The sequence below is a fragment of the Phyllobates terribilis genome, unplaced genomic scaffold (assembly GCF_046119375.1).
Source record: "Phyllobates terribilis strain yellow unplaced genomic scaffold, ASM4611937v1 Scaffold_1__5_contigs__length_1240528914, whole genome shotgun sequence".
Classification (NCBI taxonomy): Eukaryota; Metazoa; Chordata; class Amphibia; order Anura; family Dendrobatidae; genus Phyllobates; species Phyllobates terribilis.
In genome coordinates this window covers 198,944,939-198,957,150 of record NW_027362761.1, presented here as the reverse complement: position 1 = coordinate 198,957,150, position 12,212 = coordinate 198,944,939, and positions in this window count along the sequence as shown.

The following is a 12,212-nucleotide window of genomic DNA, read 5'->3' as shown; positions in this document are numbered from 1 at the left end:
GGAGAATTTTCCCACGCTGTCAGTGACGTGCATGAGGTGAGCTGAGTTCATTGGACATGACCTCGGCTCATCTGGATGCCGTCACAGCCTGACACTGAGGAGCGCAAGCAAGCCTGCGCTTCTCAGTGTCTGCGGGATGACAGGCTGGATGGCAGCTTTCTGCTGCGGTCCAGCCTGTCATCTCGATGTAGCAGAGCTGGAGCTGTCCTGGGAACCATCGAAAGGTAAGGATGATGTTGCTTTATTATTTTTCTTTTATTGCAGGAGATTGTTGGCTTCAGCTGGAATGGGCGTGATAGTAAGTATGGTTTAATTTAGAACAATAAAGAATTGTGTGTTTATTTCAATTAAAGGACATTTTTCTGGGTGTTGTGTTTTTTTTAAATACTTTACTAGAAATTCATGGTGGTCATGTCTAATATTGGCGTGACCCCGTGAATTTCGGGCTCAGGGCCAGCTGATAACGCCAAGCTGGCCCTAACCCCTTTATTACCCAGTGAGCCACCGCGCAAGGGCCCTGGATGAGTTGGGTACAGCGCCAGAAGATGGCGCTTCTATGAACGCGCCATTTTCCGGGGTGGCTGCGGATTGCAATTTGCAGCGGGTGGGGCCATGAAAGCTTGGGCCTCCCTGCGCTGCAGATTCCAGCCCCCAGCTGCCTAGTTGTACCTGGCTGGACACAAAAATAGGGCGAAGCCCCATGTATTTTTTTTTTTAATTACTTCATGAAATTCATGAAATAATTAAGAAAAAAAGGGCTTCCCTATGTTGTTTTGTCCGGCCAGGTACAAATAGGCAGCTAGTGGTTGGGGGCAGCCCGTTCCTGCCTGCTGTACCTGGCTGGACACAAATATAGTGCGAAGCCCCACTTCAATTTTTTTAAAATTATTTCATGAAATAATAAAAAAAAGGACTTCCCTATATTGTTGTGTCCGGCCAGGTACAAATAGGCAGCTGGTGGTTGGGGGCAGCCCGTTCCTGCCTGCTGTACCTGACTGGACATAAATATAGTGCAAAGCCCCACGTCAATTTTTTTTTAATTATTTCATGAATTTCCTGAAATAATTTAAAAAAAATTGACGTGGGGCTTCGCACTATATTTGTGTCCAGCCAGGTACAGCAGGCAGGAATGGGCTGCCCCCAACCACCAGCTGCCTATTTGTACCTGGTTGGACACAACAATATAGGGAAGCCCTTTTTTTCTTAATTATTTCATGAATTTCATGAAATAACATAAAAAAAAAAATACGTGGGGCTTCGCCCTATTTTTGTGTCCAGCCAGGTACAACTAGGCAGCTGGGGGCTGGAATCCGCAGCGCAGGGAAGCCCAAGCTTTCGGGGCCCCCCTCCCGCTGCAAATTGCAGTCTGCAGCCACCCTGGAAAATGGCGCGTTCATAGAAGCGCCATCTTCTGGCGCTGTACCCATCTCATCCAGGGCCCTGGTGCGGTGGCTCACTGGGTAATAAAGGGGTGAGGGCCAGCTTGGTATTATCAGCTTTCCCTAAGCCCGAAATTCATGGGGTCACGCCAATATTAGACATGACCACCATGAATTTCTAGTAAAGTATTTAAAAAAAAACACAACACCCAGAAAAATGTCCTTTAATTGAAATAAACACACAATTCTTTATTGTTCTAAATTAAACCATACTTACCATCACGCCCATTCCAGCTGAAGCCAACGATCTCCTGCAATAAAAGAAAAATATTAAAGCAACATCATCCTTACCTTTCCATGGTTCCCACGACAGCTTCAGCTCTGCTACATTGAGATGACAGGCTGGACCGCAGCAGAACGCTGCCATCCAGCTTGCCATGCCGCAGACACTGAGAAGCGCAGGCATGCTTGCGCTCCTCAGTGTCTCGCTGTGACGGCATCCAGATGAGCCGAGTTCATGTCCAATGAACTCGGCTCACCTCATGCACGTCACTGACAGCGTTGGAAAATTCTCCTGCACTCAGCGCTTCAGCGTGAGAATTCTCCCACGCTGTCAGTGACGTGCATGAGGTGAGCTCATGTCCAATGAACTCAGCTCACTTCATGCACGTCACTGACAGCGTGGGAAAATTCTACTGCACTCAGCGCTTCAGCGTGAGAATTCTCTCACGCTCACTGCAAGCGCTGGAGAATTTTCCCACGCTGTCAGTGACGTGCATGAGGTGAGCCGAGTTCATTGGACATGACCTCGGCTCATCTGGATGCCGTCACAGCGAGACACTGAGGAGCGCAAGCATGCCTGCGCTTCTCAGTGTGTGCGGCATGGCAAGGTGGATGGCAGCTTTTTGCTGCGATCCAGCCTGTTATGTGAATGTAGCAGAGCTGAAGCCATCGTGGGAACCATAGAAAGGTAAGGATGATGTTGCTTTATTATTTTATTTTTATTGCAGAAGACATTGGCTTCAGCTGGAATGGGCGTGATGGTAAGTATGGTTTAATTTAGAACAATAAAGAATTGTGTCTTTATTTCAATTAAAGGACTTTATTCTGGGTGTTTGTGTTTTTTTTTAACTTTGACTATGGGGTTAGTAATGGGGGTGTCTTATAGACGCCTCTCCATTACTAACCTGGGCTTGATGTCAGCTGGCATTATAAGCTGACATCAACCCCAGCCCTATTACACCACTGCCACCGCTACAGGGCTGTGGGAAGAGCGAGGCTAAGTGCCAGAATTGGCGCATCCTATGGATGCGCCATTTCTGGGGCAGCTGACGGCTGGTGTTTCTAGCCTGGGAGCGGGCCAATATTCATGGCACCCTTCCTGGGCTATTAATATCAGCCCCCAGCAGTCTGCCTAGCCTTTGCTACCTATTAAAATAGGGGGGACACCACGACATTTTTTTGGGGGGGTCCCCCATTTTAATAGCTAGTAAAGGCTAGGTATTCAGCTGGGGGCTGATATTAGTAGCCTGGGAAGCTCTGTGGGTATTACCCCCTTCCCAGGCTTCAAACATCTGCCCCAGCTGTCTGCTTAACCTCCGCTAGAGCCTATAATTATGGGGAACCCCACGCCAATTTTTTTTTAAATAAATCCTTTATTTTAACACTAAATGACAAGTACAGTAATCAACACTGTCACTGTACTTCATATGTATGTGACTGACATGTTTCTATCTATCTAATCTATGTGTGATTCTCTATTCCTTCTCTTCTAGATTGTCGGGTACCGCTGCTGAAATGCCGGCCGGCTTTTTTAAAGAGACGGTGCATGAAAACACTATTATTTTTTTTAATAAATCCTTTACACTAAATGACAAGTACAGTAATCAACACTATCACTGTACTTCTTATATATGTGACTGACATGTTTCTATCTATCTAATCTATGTGTGATGCTTTATTTTTTCTGTTCTAAATTGTCGGGTACCGGTGTATGCCGCTAATGAATTGCCGGCTTTTCATGTTTCACTGTGAGCACTGTTCCCATCGATTTGGGCAATCACTGTAATGCCACAACCACCATGGCTGTGGCATTACAGTGAGTGGCAGACAATCCCTGCATGATTGGTGCTCTAAATAGCGCCAGACATGCAGGACACGCTTTTGGTGCACGAACAGTTATCGAACATAACCTCGAACAGCCGAATTTTTTGCAAATCGTTCGGGTTCGTCGAACAACTCGACCACCGCCCAAAACAGCTCGAATTTGAGATTGGCGAACAGTTCTAGTCGAACACCGCTCATCTCTAATCCTTAGTCATATTGCAAGATTCGTTAAAGGTTTGATTTTGACTTGTAGGATTGCTGCTTCCAATAGGTGGTGCTATCGAGTTGAAGTCCTCTCCATCTTTGAAGAGGCAATTTGCATATTAAGTTTCCCAGAGGAGCATTGCACGGTGAATAAGCCTCCTTACCTTGGCATGCCAGAGCCGGTATGTCACTTTCCACAAGGAGAAACGTTACCTCTTAGAACTTAGCTCTGTAAAGCAAACACGCCGTAATTAATGTCCAAGTGACCTCAACCTATCTGGTGGGGGAAAATAGATGGTGAGCAGTGGTAACCAGCAGCTTATTTAACTACACAATACAGTTTCAGAATTTGTAGGTTTTTAAATTATAAATATAGTGAAAAAATTATCTCTTTATAGGGTATATACCTTGCTGGTGTTTATATTACAGGCGGTGCAATTGGAAGAAGTTTTGTTCATTTTACATGGGTAGTGTAAAAATGATCCCTATTTGTGGAGTATCAAAAGAGTTTTTCTTAGCTAAATGAAAAAGCAATAGCTTTTTCACAAGTCAACTATAAAACATCCCTTTATTTATTAGACAAAACAGGTGTATGGTTTTGAACATGAAGAAGCAATGGTTTCTCAACTACGAGTAAAAAAATATCCCTTTTTTGGGATTCACAGCAGGTTTACTATTCACAAAATAATTAAGCAATTACAAAGGATTTTTTTATCAACCTTTCCAAAAATTCTCTCTTTTTTATGTAGCAGGAGCAGGCTAGCTGTTTTTAAAGTGAAGAAGCAATGGCTTGTTGACTCCAAACCTTTCCAAAAAGTTGCCCTATTTTGGGACCTGTTTCATGTTTGTGTAACCTAAAGACAGCATGTTTCCCAGCATAAGTAATGTGTAGCACTATGAAACACAGGGGGCAGCCAGGAGATATGTGGTTGGCATGGCTGTTTATTGGCAATGACCAAAGCTGCACAATAGAGAACTAGGACAGGGAAAGCAAGGAGATGTCTGGCAGTTTAGAACCAGCCACATTAGCTCCAGCATTGAGTACATGATGGAGAGTAAGTAGCAGAACAGTGTAGAAAACAGACAATGGACAGTCAGGCAGGCAGATAATAATATGGCCGATTTAATCACTGGCATCAGGTGTGATTGAATGCAATTTGCACTGATCAACGCCTAAACAATTTTGCCAAATCTTTGGTTTGCCATGCTGGTAAAGGATAAGCGCATTGGTTTGGGTGTAACAAAGCCAACGGCCATGCTGAATCCCTTTTCTGACACTGGATACTGGACATGACAATATACCCATAGAAAACTGTGTCACTTCTTTCAACTGGCCCATTCAATTGGGACTCAGTGTATCTACTGGAGAAAGGACATATTGCCAATATGACTAAACGTACCTGCTCAGGTGATGTAACTCTCGCTGGTAAACCATCTGGCCAATCATGTCATATACAATGGTGGAAATAAGTATTTAATCCCTTGCTGTTTTTGTAAGTTTGCCCACTGACAAAAACATGAACAGTCTATAATTTTAAGGGTAGGTTAATTTTAACATTGAGAGATAGAATATCCCCAAAAAATCAAGAAAATCACATTGTATAAATTAGATACATTTTTTTGCATTTTGCAGTGAGAAATAAGTATTTGATCCTTCTGGCAAACAACACTTAATACTTGGTGACAAAACCCTTGCTGGCAAGCACAGCAGTCAGACGTTTTTTGTAGTTGATGATGAGGGTTGCGCACATGTCAGGAGGAATTTTGATCCACTCCTCTTTGCAGATCATCTCTAAATCATTCAGATTTTGAGGCAGTCACTTGGCAACTCGGAGCTTCAACTCCCTCCATAAGTTTTCCATGGGATTAAGGTCTGGAGACTGGCTAGGCCACTCCATGAACTTAATGTGCTTCTTTTTGAGCCACTCCTTTGTTGCCTTGGCTGTATGTTTTGGGTCATTGTCTTGCTGGAAGACCCAGCCACGACCCATTTTTAATGTCCTGGCAGAGGGAAGGCGGCTGTCACTCAGGATTTTACGGTACATGGCTCCATCCATTCTCCCATTGATGCAGTGAAGTAGTCCTGTGCCCTTAGCAGAGAAACACACCCAAAACATAATGTTTCCACCTCCATGCTTGACAGTGGGGACAGTGTTCTTTGGGTCATAGGCAGCATTTCTCTTCCTCCAAACACGGTGAGTTGAGTTAATGCCTAAGAGCTAATTTTTTTGTGTCATCTGACCACAGCACCTTCTCCCAATAACTCACAGAATCATCCAGGTGTTCATTGGCAAACTTCAGATGGGCCTGCACATGTGCCTTCTTGAGCAGGGGGACCTTGTGGGCACTACAGGATTTTAAACCTTTATGGCGTAATGTGTTACCAATGGTTTTGATGACTGTGGTCCCAGCTGCCTTGAGATCATTAACAGGATCTCCCCGTGTAGTTTTAGGCTAATCTCTCACCTTCCTCATGATCAAGGATACCCCATGAGGTGAGATTTTGCATGGTGCCCCAGATCGATGTCGATTGACAGTCATTTTGTATTTCTTCCATTTTCTTACTATTGCACCAACAGTTGTCTCCTTCTCACCCAGCGTCTTAATTATAGTTTTTGTAGCCATTCCAGCTTTGTTCAGGCCTATTATCTTGTCACTGACATCCTTAGAAAGCTCTTTGGTCTTGCCCATGTTGTAGAGGTTAGAGTCTGACTGATGGACAGGAGTCTTTTATCCAGGTGACTATGTAAGACAGCTGTCTTTAATGCAGGTAATGAGTCGATTAGGAGTGTCTAACTGGTCTGTAGGAGCCAGAACTCATAATGGTTTGAAGGGGATCAAATACTTATTTCTCACTGCAAAATGCAAATAAATTTATCTAATTTATACAATGTGATTTTCTTGATTTTTTTGGGGATATTCTATCTCTCAATGTTAAAATTAACCTACCCTTAAAATTATAGACAGTTCATGTCTTTGTCTTTGGGAAAACTTACAAAAGCAGCAAAGGATCAAATACTTATTTCCCCCACTGTATGTTGTAATTGGTGCTGCTGCTGCCTTTGTTATTTGTAAAATTGTTAATTTTGTGAAAGAACGTTGCACTTATGGAATTCAAAGAATTTGATTTCATAATTTTAAATAATTTATCTCTTTTTGTTAATTAATTATTTTCTTGCTGAACTGTGCTGCACAGGGGCTATACACAAGGTGTAGTGTCGACTGCAGGGAGCATATTGTAATCACCTAGTCAAACATTTTGTTGGCAATCGTACACTGTGCGAAAGCTTTACCGATTAAGGAACACAGATATTCCTGCCAATTCCTCCTCCCAAAAATATCTTAATTTTTGAAAAAAAATTATAATTTTGGTCAAAAATTTGCAGTCTTGGAAGTAATTTTGGTTTGATAATTTTAAACAATTTTTCCCTTTCTGACCTGCCCTGAGCAGGGACTGCACATGTAGGGAAATTTTGACTCTGCGAAGAATGGAAAGCTTTCTACTGGTCAGACATACAGTTGGAAGCTTCACGGATTAGGGGTCACAGTTTTTTGCTGGCAATGCACCATCTACGCCCTTCCAAAAATGACAACAATTTTTGAAAAAAAAATTAATTTTTAATGAAATATTTATCTTGTGGAATTCTAAGAATTTTGGTTTTAGAATTTTCAACAATTTTACCCTTTTTGAGCAATCCTGATTAGGGTGCTAATGGGAAAATTCACCCCAGTGCAGTCACAATTTAGTTGAATTTCACCCAAAATTAAAAAGAAGGTGAGTTGTATTCAAAAATTGATACACGTAGCACCATGAATATTGATGTTGGAAAAATGTTGCATTTTGTGCCCAATCTTGCAGGGCGGCTTATTAGCACAAAAAATAATGGTGGCTAGGTATCTTCCATTGAGCGTGAGTGCATGAAAAAGGCATGAAATCAACATGGCATGAAATCACATCAAAAGGCAAAAAATCACAAAAGGCAGAATAATCCTAGTGCTTTGGTATCAATTGTGGTGAACTTGGACATGTTGTACTATCACTTCCATGTAATTGGATAACTGAATGCATGTTTCTTGGACAAACAAAAGGATAACTGATGAAACAATGGAGGTAGTTTTGGAAGTATATGGAAAGCAGTTGTTGGGGATGAGGATGAAGCTCATGACAATTACAAGGCACTATTTGCGGGTGCAGACTGGCTACCAGAAAGATGATCATGAGGAGAGTAAGGAGGATAGCTTAAGCCTTGTTAATCTTGCTGGTCAGTTTGCTTTCCCCATGTAAGAGTGTGGAAAGAATAAAAACACCCTCCTAAAAACCTAAAAGTGCTGATAAGTGTTATATTGTTGCATTTTCCTTATGTTGATGTCTGTCTAATTGTTTAATGTGTAATTAACCCCTTCTCGACATGGCTATTTTCCATTTTTGAGTTTTTATTTTTTCCTCTCTTTCTTCCAAGAGCCATCACTTTTTTATTTTTCTGTTGACATAGCCACATGAGGACTTGTTTTTTTGGGGGACTATTTGTACTTTTAAATTACACTATTTACTTTATCATGTGATGTACTAGAAAAAAATTCTACATATGCATTTTTTTTCATTTGTTTTTTGTTTACAGTTTTCACTATACGGAAAAAATTACTCAACTTTATGAGTCTTCAGGTCAATATGATTATGATGATAGCAAACCTGCATATTTTTTTTTATTTAAAAAATTCGGAAATTTGGAAAAAAAAATTTGTACATGTCGCCATTTTCTGACACCCGAATCTTTTCAATTTTTGATGGATGGCTTTTTAGTGTATGAGTGCTTGTTTTTGTGCACTGAGCCTTCATTTTTAATTGATGCCATTTGGGGTAAGGTACGATGTTTTGATCCCCTCTTATTGATTTTTTTGCAATATTGCAGCAACCAAAATACTGTAATTATGGTGTCTAGTTTTTTTTCTCATTATGCTGTTTACCCATCAGGTTAAATAAATTTGTAGTTTGATAAATCTGACTTTTACGGAATTTTATTTTATTTTTAATTGGGGAAAAGTAGGGTGATTAGGGAACTTGAATCTACGATCATCTGTTCGCTTGTGATACATACAGTAATACCACAGTATTGCTGTGTATACTTATAAACTGTATCTATATGAATTCACAGGAGTATTGTAATGTCAGGCACGGCTGTCTTCAGCAAAACCTTGACAGTCATGGCAACACATCAGCACCTCGCGATTGCGAGGTCTGTATGGTAATACCGAGGAATCTTGAGCACACACACATAATTAATAGGACTCCTAAGTGCTTTGGTGCACGGACATCTTTGCTGTAGGACTATGTTAGAATACTAGTGAGTGGCAACATAAAGATTACATATTCATCATTGTTTTATGCATGCAGTCAGAAACAACAATTTGTAGGGATAAAACATAATTGCAGTTTCCCTTTAGAAGTTGTGTATTACAAATACAATACTTCATTTTAAAATGCTTTTATACAGTGCATTGTGAAAGTATTTGGCCCCCTTGAACTTTTCTACCTTTTGCCACATTTCTGGCTTCAAACATAAAGATATAAAGTTCTAATTTTTTGGGAAGAATCAACAACAAGTGGGACACAATCGTGAAGTGGAAAGAAATTTATTGAATATTTTAAACTTTTTTAACAAATTAAAAACTGAAAAGTGGGGCGTGCAATATTATTTGGCCCACTTGAGTTAATAGTTTATAAGTTTATAACATAGTTTATAAGGCCGAAAAAAGACAAGCGTCCATCCAGTTCAGCCTATTTCTTGTGCACTGCAGCTATTCCGCAGCGTTGATCCAGGGAAAGGCAAAAAAAACCCCATGCGGTATAGGCCAATTTACATCATTGAGGAAAAATTCACTTCCCGACTCCAATCTGGCAGTCAGATTAAATCCCTGGATTAATTAAGTATCACTAAGCATAAGATGTAATTTTATTGTTCTCAAGAAAGGCATCCAGGCCTCTCTTGAACTCATTAAGTGAGTTGGACATCACCACTTCCTCTCCCAGAGAGTTCCAGAGTCTCACGGCTCTGACCGTAAAGAATCCCCTTCTATGCTGGTGCAGGAACCTCCTTTCCTCCAGACGCATAGTGTGCCCCCTCGTCTTTGTCACCATCCTTGGTATAAACAGGTCATGGGAGAGATCTCTGTACTGCCCCCTGATGTATTTTAACATGTTTATGAGGTCTCCCCTAAGCCTTCTCTTTTCCAATGAAAATAGGCCTAATTTTGACAACCTCTCTGGGTATTCTAGTCCCTCCATTCCCTTTATTACCTTAGTCGCCCTCCTTTGTACCCTCTCTAGCTCCAATATGTCTTTCCTGAGCACCGGAGCCCAGAACTGGGCACAATATTCTAAGTGCTGCCTTACCAGCGCTTTATACAGAGGAAGAACATGTTCTCATCATATGCCCCTATTCCTCTTCTGATGCATGCCATGACTCTATTTGCCTTCGCAGCTGCTGCCTGACACTGGGCACTCCAATTTAATTTGCTGTTAACCAAGACGCCCAGGTCCTTCTCCATGTCAGATTTCGCCAACGGTTTCCCATTTAATATGTATGGGTGACTGCTGTTTTTCTTTCCCATGTGCATGACCTTACATTTATCGGCATTGAACCCCATTTGCCATTTTTTGGCCCAACTCCCCAATTTATCTAAATCCTCCTGTAGCTGTGCCCTATCCTCATCTGTATTAACTACTTTACAAAGTTTAGTATCATCTGCAAATATTGCTATTTTACTATGCAACCCTTCCACTAGATCATTAATAAATATATTAAATAATATAGGGCCCAAGACAGACCCTTGAGGCACCCCGCTAGTAACCCTGACACCCCCTGAGCTTACTCCATTGATAACCACCCTCTGCTTTCTATCACTCAGCCAGCTATTTACCCACTTGCACACATTATCCCCCAGACCAAGCATTCTCATTTTATATACCAACCTTTTGTGTGGCACGGTATCAAACACTTTGGAGAAGTCAAGGTATACAACATCCACTGATTCTCCCCGGTCCAGCTGTGAGCTCACCTCCTCGTAGAAGGCGATCAGGTTTGTTTGGCAGGAGCGATCCCTCATGAATCCATGTTGATATGGAGTTAGACAGTTATTATCATTAAGATATTCTACAATAGCATCTCTAAGAAATCCTTCAAACAATTTACCCACAACAGACGTTAAGCTTACTGGTCTATAGTTCCCAGGGTCACTTTTAGACCCCTTTTTGAATATTGTTACCACATTTGCTTGGCGCCAGTCTTGTGGGACAGTCCCTGTCCATAAAGAGTGCTTGAATATAAGATACAGTGGCCTGTCTATCACATTACTTAATTCTTTTAGAGTACCCTGGGGTGTATGCCATCTGGGCCTGGTGACTTGTCTATTTGATATTATTTAGGCGTTTCTGAACTTCCTCCTGGGTTAGGTGGGTGATATTTAGCGGAGGGTTTACTTTATCACTCTGCATTTCCTCCAATAAATTGTTTTCTTTTGTGAAAACAGTGGAGAAGAAGCTATTGAGTAGGTTTGCTTTACCCTCATCGCCCTCTATGATTTTACCCAGGTTATTTTTCAATGGGCCAACTCCATCAGTTTTAATCCTTTTACTGTTTATATAGTTAAAGAACAGTTTGGGATTCGTTTTACTTTCCTTGGCAATTAGTCTCTCTGTCTCCTCTTTTGCTATTCTTATTTGTTTCTTACAGATTTTGTTTTTTTCCCTATAAGATATTAGCGCTTCCTCGCTGCCTTCTTGTTTAAGTTTACCGAAAGCCCTTTTCTTGTTTTTCATTGCCATCTTGACTTCCTTATTTAGCCACATTGGCTTCCTCCTATTCCTAGCCCTTTTATTCCCATAAGGTATGTACCTTCTACAGTGACTATGTAGGACTGTTTTGAAAATTTCCCATTTTCTATCCGTGCTCCTATTACTGAAGATACTATCCCAGTCTATAAGGTGAAGGGCATCTCTTAGCTGATCAAACTTTGCCCTCCTGAAGTTCAGTGTTTTTGTGACTCCCTTGCTGGGCACCCTACTGAAGCACATGTGGAATTGTATAATGTTGTGGTCACTATTTCCCAGGTGCCCCCCGACCTGCACCCCAGTTACTCTGTCTGGCCTGTTAGTTAATATTAAGTCTAAAAGGGCCGTCCCTCTAGTTGGTTCCTGCACAAGTTGTGACAAATAATTGTCTTTGATAATTGACAGAAACCTGTTTCCTTTCTGGGACCTACAGCTTTCGGTTTCCCAGTCTATATCGGGGTAGTTGAAATCCCCCATAATAATCACCTCGTTATTTTTTGCTACTTCGTCTATTTGTCTCAGTAATAGACTTTCCGTGGCTTCTGCTATATTTGGTGGTTTATAACAGACTCCTATGATAATTTTATTATTGTTTTTTGCCCCATGTATCTCCACCCATAAGGACTCGACCTCCTCATTTCTCTCCCATACATCCTCCCGTATTGTAGGCTTTAGACACGTCTTTACATATAGAC